The following is a 22859-nucleotide window of genomic DNA, read 5'->3' on the forward strand; positions in this document are numbered from 1 at the left end:
AGTGGGCCCACTTGGATAATCCAGGATTACCTCCTCATTGCAAGATCCTTAACTCAACTGCATCTGCGGAATTCCTTTTGCCATGTATTCATAGGTTCTGGGGATTAGGATGTGGACACCTGTGGAAGAAAGGGAAGGGACTGTTGAGCCCACCACAATTACACAGCCCAGGAAAAACATCCAAGCTGACAGCCAACCTTTCCAGATCAGACTTCCCTTCAGGGGGCCATGTTTATCTTCTCAGCCACATCTACTTCTCTGCTTCAGCTTTACTACACAAGGAGGTTTTCTCCCTGTTCAAATAAAAATAGGACTAGCTAATATTAGTTATTCATCTCATATGTGCCAGACACATTTTTAAGCACTTTATATACCCTTAACTCACTTAATTCTTTCAGCAATTATATGAACTAAATGTCATTTTTATTCCTGTTTTATCACTGAGAGAACAGAAACACCAGAAACATAAGGAACTTTCCCAGGTTGTGTAGCAAATATGTTGGAGCAGGAATTCAACTGAAGGAGACTAATGCTGGCCTCCCTCCTGTGAGTCATTGCACATATCACACTGCCTCTCTCCATGTTTCCTTAGCCATCCACTTGGGACCAGACAGTTTTGCCATTGCTTGTGAAAGGAATCAGAATAGGCCCGAATGTGCCACTTAAGCCTATTAGTCATCATGAATCAAAGGCAGTTGGGAAACGGCAGGTGCAGGAAGCATTCTCTGACCTTCTTACCTAACAACAGGGCATATATTTCCCATGAGGAATGCCCTTTATGTACTAAGAAGAGGAGAACATTCTCATCACTGGAGATGAAGAGCTGATGCTTTTCATTTGTATAGATTAATCTGTACAAAGAAATATACTAAAATATAGTAAATATAAAATACACTACAATAACCTTCGTTTTCTGTTAGGTCTCCCTGATATTTCCTAGTCACTTTCCCACAGTTTACTGCCCCTAGCCCAAATCCTTTTCCATTTGTCTTGACAGTTCTCCACAATTTATTGTTAAAATAGTATATAAGCTCTCAGGTCTATCCATTTCTTTGAATCTTCATTTTTTTGCATATGAAGGTCTCTATGTACATATTAAAATATTAATATCAGTTTGGGTGTGATAACTCACACCTGTAATTCCAGCACTTTGGAAAGCCAAGGTGGCTGGATCACCTGAGGTCAGGATTTTGAGACCAGCCTGGCCAACATGGCAAAACCCCATCTCTACTAAAAATACAAAAGAAAATTAGCCAGGCCTGGTGGTGCACATTTGTGGTTCCAGCTACTTGAGAGGTTGAGGCAGAAGAATTGCTTAACCCAGGAGGTGGAAGTTGCAGTAAGCCATAATCGCTCCACTGCACTCCAGCCTGAGCAACAGAGCAAGAGTCTGTCTCAGAAAAAAAAAAAAAACCTACAAAATATTAATATCATATAAAATGTGTATGCTTTTCTCCTGATAATCTGTGTTTTATCAACTTAATTCTCAGGCCCAACTGCAGAACCTTAGAGGCTAGGAGAAATGTTTTTCCTTCCTTAGAGTTCTCACACACTTTATTTATCCTCTATTTCCTCTCTGTCTCATCTCTACCTTATTTTTATTATTTTTGTTTTGTTTTGTTTGAGATGGAGTTTTGCTCTGTTACCCAAGCTGCAGTGCAGAGGTACAATCTTGGCTCACTGCGATCTCTGCCTCTTGGGTTCAAGCGATTCTCCTGCTTCAGTCTCCCAAGTAGTGGCGATTACAGGCGTGCGCCACCATGCCTGGCTAATTTTTGTATGTTTCGTAGAGACAGGATTTCCCCATGTTGCCCAGGCTGGTCTATTAACTCCTGACATCAGGTGATCCACCTCCCTCGGCCTCTCAAAGTGCTAGGATTGCAGGCATGAGCCACTGTGTCCAGCCTACCTTGACTATTTTTAAAAGCCACATTCAAATCCCCACTTTTCCATAAACTCTTCCCAGGTCACTGTTGGCTTCTTGATGAAGCTGCAGGCTCTTTCCCCACCCTCACTTCAACCTGAGATGATTGTGAGTATGAAGGGTGAAAAGTTAGGATGGGTGACCCAATCACCTCCCACCAGGCTCCACTTCCCTGGAATCACATTTCGACATGAGATTTGAAGGAGACAGACATCCCAACCATATCACTCAGGGACGTTCAGACTTAATTAGTGTGAATTTGTTCTCAAATTCTGGCAAGCCTCATCTACTGGAAAGTTCATGTGTTAGTTCAGCATGAGAACCATTTTGGGTGGAGTAACTGGTACTGGTCAGCAGGAGAAGTTTGCTTACTACGTACAGAATTCATCAAAAGGCATTGGTTGTTTTAGGCATCGTTTCCTTCAAGGTGGGGTAACTAGACTTACCCTTTCAAGATGCTTCTCTTTGGGCATGTCTGCCAGGAGCAGCTCCACCCCTCATTTCTGAGAACTTCATAATAATAGATGCCTCGGCTTTCTCTCTCTCTCTTTCCTTCCCTCCCTCCCTCCCTCCCTTTTCTTTCTTTTCTTTTTTGTTTTCTTTCTCTCTTTCTTCCTTTGAGACAGAGTCTTACTCTATTGCCAGGCGGGAGTGCTGTGGCACAGTCTCAGCTCACTGAGACCTCCACCTCCCGGGTTCAAGCAATTCTCCTGCCTCAGCCTCCCGAGTAGCTGAGACTACAGGTGCATGCCCCCACACCTGGCTAATTTTTGTACTTTTAGTAGAGACAGGGTTTCACCATGTTGGCCAGGCTGGTCTCGATCTCTTGACCTTGTGATCTGCCTACCTCGGCCTCCCAAAGTGCTGAGATTACCGGCATGAGCCACCGTGCCTGGCCTGATGCCTTGTATTTCTTAAATTTCACTCTTCTTGAATGGCTGTGGAGACAATATGGCTTCTGGGTGGAGATGTAAGGAACACTCCAATCTCATCTGTAACGCATTGCCAAGAGGCAGTTTTCCCCTACAGATGGCTAATTGCTCCAATTTCATGTTCCTTCATATTAGCTTCAGTCTGAGAAGGTAATATTTTCTGACTTTGTCCTGAACGTCTGGTGCTGCACCCTCTCTGAAGCCTGTTGACCCTTCTGCACTGAATACACACTAAAAAAATAGTTGCTGAGTGATTAGACTGATATTATCAACCACAGTTTTGATTTGTGGCCAACCTGGTCTGACCTGTAACATCCTGGTCCCAAAGGCTGTTAGGATCATCCATGGGGTCAGCTTTATCCAAGATGGGTGAAGACCTCTTCCTCCACCAGGTATGAGCCTCCAGCCAATTCCACTATCACATAATGATCAATGCAGATTTCCCAGAACACAGGACTAATGGATGAAACACACCTCCTATTCATTTTCCATATGGAGCGTATAAAAATGTGCTTTCCTCTTGCAAAGGCTCTCTGACCCATCTGGTTTGCATTTGCGTGAATTGCTGCCTGCCGAGAAAAGGGTTAATGACAACGGGGAGGGGCGTTCTGTTTCCAGGCTGGGCTTTGCTGGAGTCCAGTTTCTTCTAGAAGGCAAGCCCAATCAAAAACAATCCAGGAGGCTGAGGAGTGCTTCCTGTTAGCCCTGATACAACTCTGTGTTAGCTGGACAAATGCGGCACTGAGAAAAAAAGGAGAGGTGAGGATGACATTGTGGCCACAGAAGGAAGCAACAGCAGCGGCAGCAGCAGCAACTGCGGTCCTGGGAGGAACATCTGCTGCGAGCATGGCCTGCGTAGTAACAACGAGCACTGTAATAGCATAATGAAAATCACATTTCTGTAATTGTGTAATATACAGTCCCAGGATTTTAACATCACTTGCCTAAATGTGATACAAATTGGACACAGAAGCTTGGTCCCTTTGGCAAACGCCTATCCAGGGATTATTATATTCAGAGAGACATAATTTCAGACCGGACTTCAGTCTTATTAAGCCAGGCTTCTCTTTCAGATGGTCAGTTCTAAACATTAACCTCTTCGCGTTCCCTTCTCCTGGGAGTTTTCAAGACTGTATCATCCTCCCCTAAACAAAGAGAAACACTTGGATGTGTGGGCTGGGACACTTTGGGTAGTTATTTCCTTAAGGGCTCTCATGAGAAAGGAATTCACATGAGGCTAAAGTGAATCTTTTTTTGTTTTCCAGAAAGGCCACTCTCTGGAGATGTTTCACCTGAAAAGATGGCCAAGCTTGAATTAAAGAGATTTATATAAATATCACCATTACCATATGAAGAAAATGAGGCTGGGCACGGTGGCTCACACCTGTAATCCCAGCACTTTGGGAGGCCAAGGCAGGCAGATTACCTGAGCTCAGGAGTTCACGACCAGCCTGGGCAATGCGGTGAAACCCCTGTCTCTACTAAAAATACAAAAAATTAGCTGGGTGTGGCAGAATGAGCCCGTGGTCCCAGCTACTCAGGAGGTGGAGACAGGAGAATCGCTTGAACCCGGGAGGTAGAGGTTGTAGTGAACTGAGATAGTGCCACTGCACTCCAGCCTGGGTGACCTAGAGAGAGACTCTGTCTCAAAAAAAAAAAAAAAGAGAATGAGCCAGGATCTTCAATCATTTTACATAGTTATATATTACATGGAGGCTGTTATTATAATACAAGGATTTGGCCTTTGACTGTAAGAGCAGAAGGAAAATAAAATAGCATACTATATTAAAATGCAGTGTGGGACAAAGCATTGCTACATGTGACCAGTGAAAATGTTTGCAGTTCTTTCTGCATAAGAAGGTGATTTTGTATCCCATATTTGCTAGTATTGCCCTCCACTGAACCCAATGAGAAGTTCTCAATACTTTTATCATTCCAAAGTGGGTTGAAATTTCTCATATATTGTCTATTTCAATCTTTAAAGCAGCTGTCTTAGGTTAAGTAGGGCAGTTATGATTTCTTTCTATTTTTCAAATGGTTCAGTGGCATGTGTAGTGCACAGATAGTAATGGGAACAGCTGCACATTCACACCACTGTCTTCTGATTCCAAGGCCAGTGAGAGTTTCCACCCCACCACACTGGGCGTCCTTCACAGAATTCCCCTCTGCTGTCAGCATAATCCCGAAATGCCACAAAGTAACACCATAACCCCCAAATAACAGGATAAGGACAGCTACTACTGAAGTTCATTTGCATTAAACCAGCATTAACATGAGATCCACACATTTGATTTTTCTTTTTCTTCTTTTTTTTTTTCCCTTTCAAGTCCCAGGGCATAACTCAGAGTAACAGGGCGCTTCTGATCTGGTTTCTGTGAATTTCTTTCGAGCTACAACTGTGCTATTCAAAGTGTGGTCCACAGATCAGCAGTCCCAGTGTCACCTGGGAACATGTCTGAATGCAGAAGCCCAGGCTCTAAGCCCAGACCCACTCAATCACAGCTTGTGTTTTCATGACAGCCACACATGATTCATATGCATGTTGTGGGTTGAGAGCCGCTGCTACTACAACTCATGCTTTTGCTCAGCCCTGCCTGTTGTAGGTGGCGGGTTTGTGGTTTAAATCTAAGAAGAGGGGAGAAGCAGCGCACAGGCAGGACATACCTGCGTGTTCACTTTCAGTAGGGGCAGGAGGAGAAGACAGATTGGAGACAGGGAGAAACTGTGGAAGACAGAGCCTGGAGAAGCGTTTGGAACCTCAGAGGAGGTTGCAAATAACTGCCTGTGGACATCTGGTTTGTGGTCTCAAGGAAACCGAGTCGATACTGATTTTTGAAACAGGAGGCACTCTGAGTGGCTGTTATTCAGGAGCACTTTGTGAAATATCATTTGAGAAACTCTGGAGTGCTTCTGAAGGGGGAGAAAATCAGGCTAACCATTCATAGATGCAGTGACCTGCCAAATAGCTTTTGGGCTGGAAGAAAATGCTGAATGCTTATTTCTTCCATTTCTCCCTGGGCTCCTCTCCTGTCCTCCTCCCTTCTAGGCTTCTGCGGTCCCAGCTCTGGGCGTGAGACTTACGGCTCCCTCCATCCCATGTCAGGACCTCCCCTTTAGCTGTACTAACTTGGCTCCCTCCCGAAGATCAAAATTTATGCAACCAAAGCCCAGATTCCTTCACTGGTGGGACTGAAACCACCCGCCTCCCTCCTCTCCTGCCCTGCTCTTACACGCCTGCATCTTTACTTTGCAGGGGGTGCCAGACATCAAACTGCCCCATATTCTGTGGCTTCGGGACCCAGGCAAATGTCCACAAAGGAGAGATGTATAGCCACTGAGACGCGGCGTGAATGTAGGGCCCTGGGTTCTGTTGTGGGCAAATATGTTGAGCGATTTGAAATGACCCTCCTGGGAGCTGGTTGTCAAATTTTTGGTGTGTTCAGGAAATGTCTGCCACATTTTACATCAACATTTCCAAACTGCAAGTGAGTGAAGTGTTGAATTGTAACAATGAGTGAGTGAAATGAATGGAGGGCAGCGGCAGTGGTAAACCAGCTTGGGTAATAGAAGTAACTCATGTTTTAATTACAAAAAAAAGGAAAGAAAAGCTTTGGCACAGCACAACTGTTCCTGGTGCTTTGCTGCTTGGAATTTAAATCCCATCCTGATGTCATGTGAAGCCACAGTATATGGAAGTCTTTATATGTGGATTATGGGTGGAAAGAATGGGGTGCATTTTGGCTATTTACCATCACACATATTTCAAGGTCCAGAAGGGCCAAAGTCAGTCAAAATTTAGTTAAATATGCTTCTAATCATTTTCTTATCCAGTATTCCCAGGTTTGTTACTCAAGGCTTCAAGGTATTTATGTTACTATCTCTGTGATTCTCAGCTGCTTAGAACTCTGCTCAGATTCAACTTCCTCCCTGAAGCCCTTCTCCCAGCTGGGACTGTCTCCTCCTATCTCCTGGTACAACTTGTCCAGTTATATTTTGTGAGGTCCTGCTTTCTCATATACTGACTGCTGGCTTAGATACATTCTCTCCATTCATCTTCCCATCACACTTGCACCAGAAGGAACGGGAGTTCAGCTCCATCAGCCTGCTCAAGGTCAGGCAGCTAGGATGGGACAGGAGCAGCATTTGAACCCAGGACCCTGTGCTCCTGAAGCTGTTCTTGTCTCAGTACTAATGGTTCTCAAGGTGTGATCCTTGGACCAGCAGCATCACCTGGGAACTTGTTAAAAATGAAAGTTATCAGGCCCTACTCCATATGTATGGAAACAACTTTGTGGTGGGGGCCCAGAAATCTGTATTTTAACAGGCCCCCTGGGGATTCTGCTGTATGCTCAAGTTTCAGAATCACTCTTCCATACCCAGCTTACTGCTTATGTGTGATTCTGTGATATATATAATCTTGGTCACTAGACTGTAAGCTGCCTGAGGGCAGGACTTCTGCTTTATTCACCTGGGAGCAAGACACTATACTAGGTGCTGTTGTGGAAATGGAACAAGAGTAACAGCGAATATTTATTGAGCTCTTTATGCCACATGGCAGGCTAAACCTTCATGCGCTTTATGTTATTGAATCCTCGGAACAACCCGTTGAGGTCAGCACTATTATTATCTGCCTTTTACAGAGGAGGACACCAAGAAGGCGTCATTTTCTTTTTTTTCTCTAGAGACAGGTCTCGTTTCATCACCCAGCATGGAGTGCAGTGGTACAATCATAGCTCACTGCAGCCTTGAACTCCTGGGCTTAAGCAATCCTCCCAAGTAGTTGGGACTGCAGGTGTATGCCAACATGCCCAGCAATTTTTTTTTTTTTGTATGGATGGGGTCTTGCTGTGTTGCCTAGGCTGACCTCGAACTCTTGGCCTTAAGCAATCCTCCCACCTTGGCTTCTCAAAGTGCTGGGATGATAAGCATGAGCCATTGAGACTGACCAGAAGGCATCATTTTGTTAAAAAACAAAAAGCATTCTCAGGCTCCCTTAATTTCATTCCTGATGGATGAGTTATCTGGACCTCCTGTCTAGGACAGGGCCAACTCTACTCAGTCCTTTTGTATCCAGAGTACTTACATGTTTTGAATTTCTGCACCAGAAGGTGCAGGCTTCTGGAAAGTCAGGGTATGGGATGATGGGGGACAGGGAAGAGGAGGGTCTAGAGGTTAGGACTCCAGCACAGATGCTTGAATTTAAATCTCTGTGTTCACATCATGATTGTGCTGCTTGGAATCAACGTCATTTTAAATATAAGCCACTTACTCTTTCTGGACCTTGGTTTCTTCAGCTATAAAATGGAAATAATGATCATCGCTGTTTTATTTGTGTGGAGCATGAATGAGACTGTGGCTGGGAGAATGCTTTACAAATAAAAAGGGATGTCTGGAAAGTTCAGTGTTCTTTCCTGCGACTCCTGGGAGTTGCAGCATAGGGAGGCATTGAGGAGGTGCCCATCAGTCTTGATTTCCAACCTGAAATGTTTTTTGTTTGTTGAGGTGGAGTTTTGCTCCTGTTGCCCAAGATGGAGTACAGGGGCGTGATCTCGGCTCACTGCAACCTCCGCCTCCAGAGTTTAAGCGATTATCTTGCCTCAGCCTCCTGAGTAGCTGGGAATTCAGGTGCCCACCACCACACCCGGCTAAGTTTTGTATATTTAGTAGAGATGGGATTTCACCATGTTGGTCAGGCTGGTCTCGAACTCTTGACCTCAAGTGATTAGCCCACCTTGGCTTCTTAAAGTGCTGGAATTACAGGCATGAGCCACTGCACCCAGCCCAACCTGAGATTTTTTTCCGCCAAGTTTCCTTCCTGAGAACGTGGCGTGTGATTTCTCGGTGTTTGGCAGAGATGCAGGCCTGTTCCTCTGAGACTGGAAACGACTTCATGGTCCTTTTCAAACAGTAATTCTCTAAAGAAAAGCCTCTCTGAGGCCCTCGGAGAACAGTAACAGAGACCCCCTTATAAGGACACGATGCTGTTTCCCATCCCAACCCTCAAGACAACGGGTTTCCTCTGCCTGAATGTGTAGAATCCACTTTGGATGTCTGGGTTCTGGGTTTCCTCCATGGACCACCCTCCTTTCTCACTCCTTCTCACCCATCCCTCTTCAGGCACCAAAGCCCCTTCCAAAATGTCTTCACCTTTCACTCAAATCCCCCATTCCAAATAAATGAGAAAGAAACCCCTTTCCACCAGGTTTTGCTTGTGCCCTGGCAACCCAGAGCCAGGATACAGTTTTGAGGCAGGGCACATGTGTGTGTAATTGCTTCTCGAGAGGAAGACCAAGAAAGCCTGCTCCAAATGAGGTGTTAATGATAAGCTGTGTGCAATTTGTTATTGTAGTGAAGCCCCGTCTGGATGGACTATATTAACTTGCTTTGTAATGTGAACTTTTGATGTGGCCCTTCACAGAGTCCCTTCCCTGCTTGTTAGTTAGGGAGCATCCCACGGTAAAAAACAAATAAACAAACAAAAACAAGAACAAGAACCACCCCCTTTGCTCAGCTGAAACACTGCAGTCATGCTGATTTACCCACTGTGTCTGCTTCTTTCAGACCTGTGACCACATCTAGGGAAGGGCTTCCTTAGAGGAAAAGAACTTGAAACTGTGTTTCGGGATGCATTGTTATAACCGTCAACTATTGAGCAGTCAATGAGGACTCAGAATATCTAGGATTTAGTCAGAAAGGTGAGGTTTAGAAAAGAGTAACTTTAACAAATTTCAGAAGATTTATGAGTAGTAGGTTTTTCATCTGTGAAACAGGCTTCATAATACCTGTCCAATCTCATTTTATCTTCCAAAAACGCTGGGCATGGTGGCTCAGGACTGTAATCTCAGCTCTTGGGGAGGCTGAAGTGAGAGGATCACTTGAGTCCAGGAGTTCAAGACCAGCCTGGGCAATATAGTAAGACTCTTGTCTCTACACAAAATTAAGAGGTTGAGGCTACAGTGAGCTGTGATGGTACCACTGCACTCCAGCCTGGGTGACAGAGCCAGGCCCTGTCTCAAAAAAAAAAAAAAAAAAGGGAAAACCAAAAGAAAATGAAAGAAAAAAACCCTCTGAGGTGATAGATCTTTAGAGTGATAGCACTGAAAGAAACTGTAGTTAGAGTTTGGGTCTAACCACCTCATTTTCTGAACAGAAGACAGAATCGAAAAGAGGCAGAGCATCCTGCTTGAGGCCACAGAATTGCTGAGTAGTAAAAGGAAGAACCCAGCTCTTCCTGCTCTGAGGGGTCTGTGGTTAGTTCTAATTTTGGCTAAAATAGAGCCTGGCTAAGTCCTAATCTCTCCTCTGCAAATGACTTCAGACTCATTTTCCTAAGCAGCAAAGCCATTTGGCTGGTGCAGAGTGTGGCTAGGGCTCTGGCATTCTCCACTGGGTGAGAAATTTATCCCACTTCTGTTCTCAGCCTATGTGCCAAGCAAGCAAACCATCTTGTTGACTGCAGACATGGCCTCGGGAATCCTAGCCAGCCAGAAAAACCATTTTATCTCTCTTGATGAGGAAACCAGTGCCTGGAATTCAATAGATGTAATTCGAATTGGCTGAGTCCAAGTATAATTCTAAATTTTCTTAGCTATGACATTTTATTTACTTTTTCTTTTATGAAGACATGCTGTCGACTGAATGTATGTGTCCTGAAATTCACGTTACACCTTAATGCCCAAGATGATGGTATTTGGAATTGGGGCTTTGGGGAGGAAATTAGGTCATAAGGGTAGAGCCCCTCATGAAAAAAATTAATGCCTTTGTAGAAGAGAACTGAAGGAGCTCACCCTCCCCTTCCACCATGTGAAGACAATCAAGAAGATGGCCATCTCTAAGAAGTGGGCACTCACCAGACACCAGATCTGTCCATGCCCATGCCCAGCCTCCAGAACTGTGAGAAATAAATCATTGTTTGTAAGTTACCCTGTGTATGGCATTTTTTGTTATAGCAGCCCAAACAGTCTAAGGCAATACAGGACAATTAGCTTGACTGGCTGGGAATAGTTCAGCGATTCTCCTGCCTCAGCCTCCCGAGTAGCTGGAATAGCTGGGAGTTCAGGCACGTGCTGCCACGCCCAAATAATTTTTGTATTTTTAGTAGAGATGGGGTTTTACTGTGTTGACCAGGATGGTCTCAATCTCCTGACCTCCTGATCTGCCCACCTCGGTCTCCCAAAGTGCTGAGATTACAGTCATGAGCCACTGCACCCAGCCAGAGAATAGTTAGAGACTTCCACTGTGGTTGGGACCTGTTTGAGTGTCTGCGTTCCTGTCAGAGAAGTCATAGTTTTGATCACGTAGCCCCCCCCAAAAAGTAAAACTTCAGATCCAACTTTGGAATTTATTTTAGCCAACTGATATTGCATAAATAAATAAATTTCCTTTTTCTCATTTAAAAGCAAAAAGAGGTTTCTGGAATGTTTGCAGCATGTAGCAAATGGGAGATGTAAATGTTTTTTAAATGCTCTTGAGAAAGACCTGATGTTCATTGGTGTTCATCTATATTCTGAGAAGGGATTTAGCTGTAGAGCATTGTGGTGAATACAATGGGATATGTTTCATTAAGACTGCACCTTCATCTTTTAATTAACTTCTTGTTCCTGTCTTTGGTGAAATATTAATTATTTTTTAATCATCACTGGGATGCACTTTAAGGAGAAGCAGCTGGAATCATCGAACCTTAGTTTCATTATACAGATAGGTGTTATAATAATTAAGTTAATTAGCTTGTCACTGCTTGCATAAAATATGACTGTATCTGGAGAACAGATATTGCTTTGCTGGTCCAAGGTTAATTAAAAAATAGAGTGTGCGAGAGGTCAGGTTAAATGGAGTTGGCGGCACCCTGATATCTGGCCAGTGTGAAGAAGAATGTTTCTGTAGTGGGCTGGGACCGGAAACCAGACAGAGCAGGGTTTTGAAGCCATCCTTGGGTGTCCGTACCTGAAAGATGTGGAGAGTCACCATCACCAGATCCAGTAGACTGCAGCCCACTTGTATTGTTTCCTTTCTACATCCAAGGTTCTTATTCTGGTTCTTATTCTGGGTAGGGGGTCGCCCTCTCCACAGGATAGAGGGAAAAATCAATAAAACACTTTTTTTTTCTGAGACAGAGTCTTGCTCCATTACCCAGGCTGGAGTGCAGCTGCGCCATCTTGGCTTACTACAACCTCCACCTCTCTGGATCAAGGCGATTCTCTTGCCTCAGCCTCCCTAGTAGCTGGGATTACAGGCACATGCCACCACACCCAGCTAATTTTTGTATTTTTAGTAGAGATGATGTTTCACCATGTTGGCCAGGCTGGTTTTGAGCTCTTGACCTCAGGTGATCCTCCCGCCTTGGCCTCCCAAAGTACTAGGATTACAGATGTGAGCCACTGCACCCAGCCTGAGATACTTCCTTTAAGTGGAAGATGGTTCTTTGTCATCCCTTGAGATCTGGATGTCCCTGAATGCAAGCAAATAAAGCCAGGAAAGAATGTGCTGGATGGGATGCTACTAATGTTTACTGAATGTTTTCGATGTGCCTGGTACTGAGCTAAGTGATTTATATGTCGTAACTCACTTAACCCTCATGAAATTTTTTTTTTTTTTTTTTTTTTTTAAGAGTTTAGCTCTGTTGCCAGGCTAGAGTGCAGTGGTATGATCTCGGCTCACTGCAACATCTGCCTCCCGGGTTCAATAAATTCTCCTGCCTCAGCCTCCTGACTAGCTGGAATTATAGGCACGTGCCACCATGCCCAGCTAATTTTTGTATTTTTAGTAGAGATTAGGTTTCACCATGTTGACCAGGATGGTCCTGATCTCCTGACCTCATGATCCACCCACCTCAGCCTCCCAAAGTGCTGGGATTACAGGTGTGAGCCACCATACCCAGCCAATCCTCACAACAATTTTATGATGCACGGAGCGTTATTCCTATTTTAGAGTTGAGGAAACTGAGGCCTAGAGAGATTAACTTATTCACCCAAGTTTGCATGGTCAGTGGTAGAGCCAACATTTTAACAGAAGTAGTTTGGCTCCTGAATCTAATTTTTAACCACTGCTCCTCAATAATTGCTTTTGAGTGGAATATCACTATACTATGCTGCCAAGGCATAACAATAATAAAAACAAATAGTTATTCCTGGGGAAAGGAGACCTAAACTGCAAACTCACCCCTCCAGCTGCAGAACCCCTTGCAATCCAAACACTGATTTTCTGATGTTCCAGAATGTTTAATCCTAATAAAAAACGCCGAGGAGCCAGCCTGGGTCTGGAAGAGTAATTTTGCTCTCTCCTTGTCAATAGATGGGTGCGTTTCATGTTTATAACTGTTGTTGTTTTGTTTCGTAATTACATAGCAGTTCATTAAAGGTTGATTTGGTTTCCAAATCAGCCAAGCCTTCTATAACAACTCATTTGGAATGGTAAATATCCGGCACAGAGAAATTCATTGCTTTGGTCATGATGAGATAAGAGCATGCCACAGCCCTTGAATATGGCTCGTCTAATAAGGGTTGGGCTGTCTGGAAAATATTGGAAATCTTAAACAGAGATTGTTACAAAATAGTGCAAGATGTTGTTGGCATCAGCCCTGAAAGGTTAACTGTGCTCTTTGGTGACTGGAAGGAAATTTCATATTCAACAGATGCTACCAGCATCATAGACTGAGATGGATGATGATTGACCTGGAAGGCTTGTCTGCGATTTTGAGAAAATGACTCAAAATGATTTGCCCTGATTCCTTGTGGACTGCTGGGTTTGGTTTCACATGATGGTTTACTGACTCTCTCAATTGGAATGACTGAAATTTATTTTCAACTTAACTATTTGCTCAGTGCTGCTATTATTTTACTTTAGGCTGTTATTAATTTGCCCTGGAGTGGTGTGTGGTTTGGATTGCACTGTGCTGATGTGGTTTGTCATATACGATGCTAAACATAGGACAGAAGCTTGGAAAGGAGGAAAATGAAAATGGTACCCCCAAAAGTCAGTTAATATTATTGTGGCTGTGAGTAAGCTGTCACATGCTGCTACTATTTGGATCAATATTGTCCTTTTTTAGATTACATGATCCAAAAGGAACAGAGTAATTTAGAAATAGGGGAAGCATTATGGGATTCACATACACAGGAAAAAAAATCAAATCCAGAAGAAAAAAAGGATAAATTACTATTGCATATACAGAATATTACCTCTCATGATGGAAACAGTGATGCCGTCGATGAGATGCACACTCTAGGGGTAGGGGAAGCTCGGCCCTGAGAATCAGATAGCCATTTGGTTTCATGCTTTAGCTCTCTGCTTCCTTGAGCTGATGAGGGAGGGGAGATGGCAGAAAACATTATCACCCAGGCAGCTGCGGTAATCTGGAAATATGTTCTTGGAAAGTGAGTAGATTAACAAAGTGTGGTGCATCCATATGACAGAATTCTACTTACTAGCAGAAAGGAATAAATTGGCTAGGCATGGTGGCTCATGCTTGTAATCCCAGTACTTTGGGAGGCAGAGATGGGCAGATCACCTGAGGTCAGGAGTTTGAGACCATCCTGGCCAACATGGTGAAACTGTCTCTACTAAAAATACAAACAGTAGCTGGGTGTGGTGGCAGGTGCCTCTAGTCACAGCTACTTGGGAGACTTGAGGCAAGAGAATTGCTTGGACCCAGGAGGTGGAGGTCTCAGTGAGCTCAGATCATGCCACTGCACACCAGCCTGGGTGACAGAACAAGACTCTGCCTCAAAAAAAAAAGAAAGGAATAAATTATATTGTTGATACACACAACAACACGAGTAGGTTTAAAAAGCCTTGCATCGAGTAAAAGAAGCCAGGCTCAAAAGTAACATATTACAGAATTGCATTTATATGACGTTAAAAAAAAAAGACAAAACCATTGGGACAAAAAACGGATCAGTGTTTGCCAACGTGATGTATGGGATACCTGACTATAGGTGGAAGGCAGGAGGGAGTTTTTAAGGTGATTTAATTATTCTTTATTACTATTATAGCATTATTCACTCTAATCTTTACACATGCTGAAACTCATAGAATTGTACACATACTCAAAAAGTTACAGTTACTGCCAGGTCATTTGAAAAATAAGTATTGGGATTGTTTTGTTGTTATTTTAATTAAGTCACTTCCATATTTTATTCTAACACTGGCTTAAAACAATGTCCCAAAGATCTACCATGTTTCTGTCATGTTAAATTGCTACCCCGTTTTCTTGTATCCGAGAATTGTCTGGGGTTTTCCATGAAAGAATCGAGGAATCTAGAAGTGTTAGTGGGTTGGTTGATCCTTTGGGGGACCTCTACCCATGGAGTCTAGGAGAGTCACAAGGACAGGTGTCAAGCCACTTTTCTCATCCAAGCCAGCTCTTTTTTTTTTTGTGATGGAGTCTCCTTCTGTTGCCTAGACTGGAGTGCAGTGGTGTGATCTTGGCTCACTGAAGCCTCCGCCTCTGGGTTCAAGCCATTCTCCTGCCTCAGCTTCCCAAGTAGCTGTGATTACAGGTGCATACCACCAAGCCTAACTAATTTTTATATTTTTAGTAGAGATAGAGTTTTACCATGTTGGCCAGGCTGGTCTTGAACTCCTGACTTCAGGTGATCCAGCTTCCTTGGCTGGTCTCAAACTCCTGACTTCAGGTGATCCACCTGCCTTGGCCTCCCAAAGTGCTGGGATTACAGGTAGTATCAGAGGAGTTCTTAAGGACCTGGAACTACCCATGGTGGAAGGATTAATTCTCCCACTGCACCGGCAGCTTGGATAATTTTTCATCCACAAGGTGTGCCAATACCTGGCTCCTGGGATAGAGAACTAGGCTTGGAGTCATAATGGGAAGCAAATCTCTCTGGATTGAGGCACATGAAGTGATGAAAAGCTTTGATGATGGGTGAGGGAAGGAGTGCTGAACGGGCGCAGCACGGCTGATCCCACAACCTTCAGCATGGCTTCCTGCCCCATCATGCACACAAGTTCTTCTTAACTCTGCCCATCAGGTTATGAAAATTTTTAGGACAATAACATTGACCAAAGCCCAGGGCTGCGACTGGAGAAGTGACCCTTGGTGTGCTGAGACATGAGTCTGTGACATCTGGAATGGTCCTTTGGGGACATTTGGGGCTCCAATTAAATATGATTCAGTCTGGGTAGTCAGGCAAACCCATCAGGGACTCATGTGACCAGCCCAAGGTTTTCACCACTCTCCACACAGAGCAGTATTTTCAAAGCAGTTTGAAGTACGTTGTACTCGCATTGTAAAAATAACCCCTTCCATATTTAAACATATTTAAAGCTGAGACAGTCATAGCCCCCATCCTCAGGGGTAACTTGTTTACGTTTTACTGTATGTCTTCCCAATATTATTGTTGTACATACATATGGAGATAGAGTCGGCTTATACTATCAGTCTGCACAGTTCAGTATGGTAGCCACTAGCCACATATAGCTCTTCAAATTAGAATAAAAAAATGAAAATCAAAATTAGAATTCAGTTTCTCAGTTGTAGTAGCTACACGTCAGGTGCTCAGAAGCTGCACATGGCTTTTGGGAAATACAGATAAAGAACATTTCCATTAACACAGGAAGTTCTGCTGGACAGCACTACCACAGATATAGTCCTAATAATCTTTTCCCATTGTGACCGTTTTTTCATGTTATAAAATACAACTGTGTAGTATTGTATCGTTTTTAATGACTGCATAGTATTCCATTGTGTACATCTATAATCACTTTTTAAAAACCATTTCTCTAAAGTTGTAAATTCAAGTTATTTCTAGTTTGTTACTACTATAACAATGATCCAATAAACCTTTTTTTTTTTTTGAGATGGAGTTTTGCTCTTGTTGCCCAGGCTAGAGTGCAATGGCGAAATCTCGGCTCACTGCAGCCTCTGCCTCCCAGGAGGTTTTAAATGATTCTTCTGCTCCAGCCTCCTGAGTAGCTGGAGCTGTGGCATGCACCACCACGCTCAGCTAATTTTTGTATTTTTAGTAGAGATGGGGTTTCACCATGTTGGTCAGGCTGGTCTTGAACTCCTGACCTCAGATGATCCGCCTGCCTCGGCTTCCCAAAGTGCTGGGATGACAGGTGTAAGCCACTGTGCCTGGCCTCTTCTTTATTATTTCTACTGGAGCAGAATGCAGCTTTTATACATTTTTCATTCCTAGTACCAAATTGTGTTCCAGAAAGATTGCATAGATTTACGTTCCTCAAAAGCAAGGTATGGAAGTGCCTCTAGACAACAATTGAGAAATGTGTTGCCATTTGACACTTGAAGCAGCATTATCCCAAAGATGTTTTGTTTTGCAACTCTTGAATTTCCAGCAGGATTTATAAGCACTTGTATTTCTTTTGTGACTTGCTTTTGCTGAGTTTTTAACTGAAATGTGTATCCCTTTCTAATTGATTCGTACAAGATCTTTTTTTTCTTTCTTTTTTTTTTTTTTTGATATAGGATCTTGCTCTGTCACCCAGGCTGGAGTTCAGTGATGTGATCTTGGCTCACTGCAACCTCTGCCTCCTGGGTTCAAGTGATTCTCCTTCCTCAGCCTCCTGAGTAGCTGGGATTACAAGTGTGTGACACCACCCCTAGCTAATTTGTATTTTCAGTAGAGGCGGGGCTTACCATGTTGGCCAGGCTAATCTCAAACTCCTGACCTAAAGTGATCTGCCTACCTTGGCCTCCCAAAGTGCTGGGATTACAGGCATAAGCCAGTGTTTCTGGTCTTGATTCATAAAAGGTCTTTATATATGGAGGGGTCAAGTCTTTACCACATAACATACAAAGGCTTTTTGTGTTTATCATTTGCTTTTCATTTTTATACTTACAAATAATATAAAATCATACTTAGTTGAATTTCACAGTGCATTTCTTTTAGATTTCTGCCCTTGATAAGATACTTTAGCTCTATCCTGCAAAAAATGACACAAATATTTACTGTTTTATGGTTTACTTTTTTAACACCTAAAACGTCGAATACATCTGGAATTTATTTAGGGCGTGGTGTGAGGTTGGTATTTATCTGCATTTACTTTCGAAATGGTTAGCCAGTTTTCCCAATTTCTTGAATGATTTGTTCTTTTTCTACTGATTTTAAATTTCACCCTTATCAAATACCACATTTATATGTATATATATTTGGGTGTGCTTTCATACTTCCTATTCTAGTTCATTATTGTCTTTCTAATTTGGGACAAGTAATGTATTGCTTTAATTATTTGTACTGTATGTCACATGCTAATATTGGTGTGGCAAGTCCTTTGTGTAACTCTTCTTTTCCAAAATATTTGGCTTTTCTATCACACATTTCCTTCGATATGAATGTTAAAATTATTTGATAAAATTTTAGAAAATGGTCCTGCCAAAGCTTTCACTGGCATTGTTAAATGTCAAACTAAATTTGTGAAAAATTGATTTCTATCAATATTAAATCTCCCCATCAGAAATATGGCATACTCTTTTGCTTATGGTCATTTTTTTACATCTCTGAGTAAAATGTTTTTAGTTTTTTCAATTGTCTAGGTCCTAAATATTACTTATGAATTTCACTCCCACTTTGCCAAGCACTTGGATAAAGTTTCATCAGGACATACTTGGAACTGGGCACAGTGGCTCCCCTCTAATATCAGCCCTTTGGGAGGGCGAGGCAGGCAGATTGCCTGAGCCCAGGAGTTGAAGACTAGCCTGGATAACACAGCAAAACTCCAGCTCTAGAAAAAAAATTCAAAAATTAGCTGGGCATGGTGGTGCGTACCAGTGGTCTCAGCTACTTGGGAGGTGGAGTTGGGAGGGAGTGTCACTTGAGCCCAGGAGGTGGAAGCTGCAGTGAGCTGTGATTGTAGCTCTGGCTGGGTGACAGAGCAAGACACTGTCTGGAAGAAGGAAAAAAAAAAAGACAAACTTGGTCCTTCTGGGGTGTAATAGGGAGTTAGGCTGGGAACCATAATAGATAGCAAGTCCCCTGGATGGAGGCACATGACATGATATTAAACATTTTTACATTGCTTTTATAAATGAGATTTTACGGTGTCATTGTATTTCTTTCTTTCTTTTTTGAGATAGGATCTTGCTCTGTTACCCTGGGATGGAGTACATGGGCATGATCACAACTTACTGCAGCCATGAACCTCCCAGGGTCAAGTTCTCCCACCTCAGCCTCTCAAGTAGCTGGAACTACAGGAAACATGACACCCAGCTAATTTTTTCATGTTTTGTAGAGACAGACCATGTTGCCCAGGCTCGACTCAAAGTCCTGGGATCAAAAGATCCCCCTGCCTCAGCCTCCCTGAATGTTAAGATTACAGGCATGAGTCACTATGCCCAGCCCTCTGTTATATTTCTGAACATATTATTGAGAATATATAGGCAAGGTATAAATGTTGGGTATTTATTTTATAATTAACTTTAATAGCTTTGTATATTAGTTATAATCATTTTTAGGTTAGGTATCTTGGGCTTTACAAAGAGATAATCATATTATTTGCAAGAAATGTTTGTCAATATTTAGAATTTTTACTTCTTTTTCTTATAGACCAATATAGTATAGTGCTAAAAAATAAATAGATATTTGAGACAGACCCGGGCTAAATTTCAACTGCACCACTATTAACTTGAACTTCCTGCGATTTATACAATCTCTGAGGCTTGGTTTCCTCAAAGCGGAATAATAATACCTACTTCATGGAGATCTTAGGAGGATTAAATGAAATATTGTCTATAAAGCACATAACCAAGTAGCTGGCACATAGAGCTGCTATTATTGCTTGTCTGATTGCATTGCCTGGAACTCCCAGAACGTTAAATAATAATGGTAATTGTGGACATCTAGACTTTAATGGTAATAGATTCGTTTCTAAATGAAAATACCAGGCACTGTTGATGATGATGATGATGACTAACATTTATTAAGCATTTGTGCCCCCTTCAGCATATAAATCATAGCGACAATTGCAGGAAATTACCGCAGCATCTTGCATATTTGCTCTTGATAACATTGCTTTGATTCACTCATTCCATCATTCAATTAATTCATTCACCAGACATTTGTTGAGCATGCCTAGAGTCTCTCATTTAATATGCCTCAATTCTAACTGTCTTCATTTTGGATATGGTGTTACTCATATGTTGAAGGAGGAAGAAACAGCAACAGGCAATGGAAGATAACCACATTAAGGCTTCATGTAGATACCACTCACAGAACTGCCATGCCTATGCATGGATTATGGCGCTGTCCTTTCATTATGTTCCTTCCTGTCCCTTATGCCTGGACTGTCTGGCCTCACTGAAGGCAAAGAATGAGGTTTAGAGTTTGTAATGAGATGCAGAATGGGGCTGAGCTTTTTCTGATGGAAGATCATCCATTCATTCAACCATCATTGGCTGGTTCTAGTAAAAATAAGATAGATGAAGTGTGGATTTTGCCCTTGAGTCTTCACAGCTGAGAGACCAGGAGCATGAGTATTATTCCAGAACATACAAAGATGATGAAAACAGAGAGAGAGGGAGCTTGAGGGCTTGTTTAAGACAGTGTATAGAGACAGTGGAGTTAGGACGGGCCCCCCAGAGTTCTGATGTCATGAGAGATTGGCAAGAGTTTTCTGGGTGGGCAAGAAAGGGCATACTGGTGGTGGGAACGGTGACGCAAAGTGGCAGAGACGTGTGGGAGCGAGTTGCTTAATCTACCAACAAACAGCCCATTCTTCCACAGTGAAGTCGTATGGAAAAGAGATGGATTTTGTGACTGAATTTCATTTGAAGTAGCCCAGCTACAAATTAGAGCTTATCTTGGATGGTTTAATGAGATCAGCAGAGTAGAGAAGGGAAACAACTATGCCTTGTTAATATTCATAGACATGATATTTACTGGGACAAAACAAAAATAAAGCACAAAAATATAGCCTTGGCTGGAAAAAGATTGGGGACCAAATGAGAAAATGAAAGAATTGACTGTGGTTACTAAAAGCAAAAAAAAAAAAATGAATTAACTTCCTTCAAATTTGCTCAGTCTTTTTATTTCTCTTCCCATTTTTCTTCCCCTAGAACCTCACTCAGCATCAAGTTTCTTACAACATGGATGAGAAATAATATTAGCTGGGAGCATAGAAGATTATTTAACTCTCTCCCTAAAAGCATATGCAAATGGTATACACAGGAATGAATTGAGAATTTGGGGATTAATTCATTTTTCCTCCAGAGTCAGCTTCTCCTTCTTTCTCTCTGTACCCTGCTTCCTTTCAGGTATTTGGGTTTGGCCGGCTTTTAAGGGGTGGAACCCACAAACACAAGGAAGTGATTTTATGGGCTTTCTTCTGGGCTCATGTACAATTTTTAAAGATTCCTTTTGATCCTCGAAGATCCCAGCAGCCAACTCTGGTTAACGTCACCAAGAAGCCAGCCGCGCCCAGAGCTATCCCAGGAGCTAGAATTCTCACGTGCCAAGCTGCAGGCAATTCTGTCTCCTTGCCTGAGACAGGAGGCATCTTGAGAATATTCAAATTAAGGGAAATGGAGAGTTGGATAATTAACACATGAATTTGATTAATGTTTACATCTGCGAAAACCATTTTGTACCAAATAAATATCAGATAAATTTCTTAAAACTTCCAACACCGTCTTCTCCCCTCTTGGGGAAGAGTTGGCTAGTTTTAATCCTTGTTTTCTATTCAGTAATTCTTGAGTGTGGGTCCAGAACAAGCTTAAGGTTGATCCTGTCCTGGTCATCTGAAACTTCATCCTGTTTTTCTAAAATTCCTAGAGGTGTTTGGAATGGAATGACTGCGAGGGCACATTGAGGGGTTGTGGGAAATGTAGGGAAAGTGGAAGACTGGAGAGGGGCAAGTGAACACATTTTCAAAAGGGGATGTATCAAAAAGTAACCATCCCTGTGAGCTAGAGAGCAATAATTGTCTATGAGGCTGGACCAGTTCTTTAACCTGAGACTCTCTCCTTTGGCCTTTGATGAGGCTTGCTGAGCAGGGCATTTGATGGCTTTTTCAGCACTTACAAATAAAAGTGACCGTGTTTTAGTTACGAGTGTGTTCCCAACTGGACCCATTCCTTTTGACAGGATCACTAGGCGAGTTCTATCAAGGAAGTACTGGAATCCTAGTGTATATTAATAGCATCATGCTTAACTACTTCATTGAATTTGAGTAAGGTTTCTCAGCTATGCATATAAGTTCTCTCCATGTGGATAAGATAGAAAATTACAGATTGGTGATAATGTAATGAGAAAGAATTGCATGCCATTGAACACCTGGTTTCCAATGATGAACAAAGATTAGCATCAATCTGGGAGATTATGTCTAATGCTGAACCACAGGGCTCTGTCATATGGGCCATTTTTATTTATGTCATGTTTGAAGGCAGATTTTAGGTTCATTATATATGTAGATAACACAGTGGAAACCCTAAATAATGGAACTGTACCCATCAAATGAGCTGGAATCATGAGTCAGAAAGCTATGGCTGGAAACAGTAGAAGTTGGTCTTCTATTTTCTTCTCCCTCTTTCTTCATATCCCCCGCCTGTCTCTCCTTCATCTTTACAGCACGTATAAGTTTATAAACTCCATGCAAGACTGCTGAGAAATTAAATGAGCTGAAGAAAAGTGGGAGAGGTAATATTATTCCGTATACTCTTCTGTTGAGACTCAGAATTTTAGGAAAGTTCAAGATACATACCTCCTAAATAGTATTAGCAGGAACAGAATTCAAATCCTAGCTCCTCTCTCTCTCTCTCTCTCTCTCTCTCTCTCAATAGGGAGTTTTGCTCTGTCACCCAGGCTGGAGTACAATGGCGCCATCTTGGCTCACTGTAACCTCTACCTCCTGGGTTCAAGTGATTCTCCTGCCTCAGCCTCCCAAGTAGCTGGGATTACAGGCATCGGCCAATATGCCTGGCTAATTTTTTATGTTTTTAGTCGAGATGGCATTTCACCATATTGGCCAGGCTGTTCTCGAACTCCTGACCTCAGGTGATCCACCCACCTCAGACTCCCAAAGTGCTGGGATTA

This window comes from Callithrix jacchus, chromosome 5 (assembly GCF_049354715.1).
Source record: "Callithrix jacchus isolate 240 chromosome 5, calJac240_pri, whole genome shotgun sequence".
In the NCBI taxonomy this organism is placed as follows: Eukaryota; Metazoa; Chordata; class Mammalia; order Primates; family Cebidae; genus Callithrix; species Callithrix jacchus.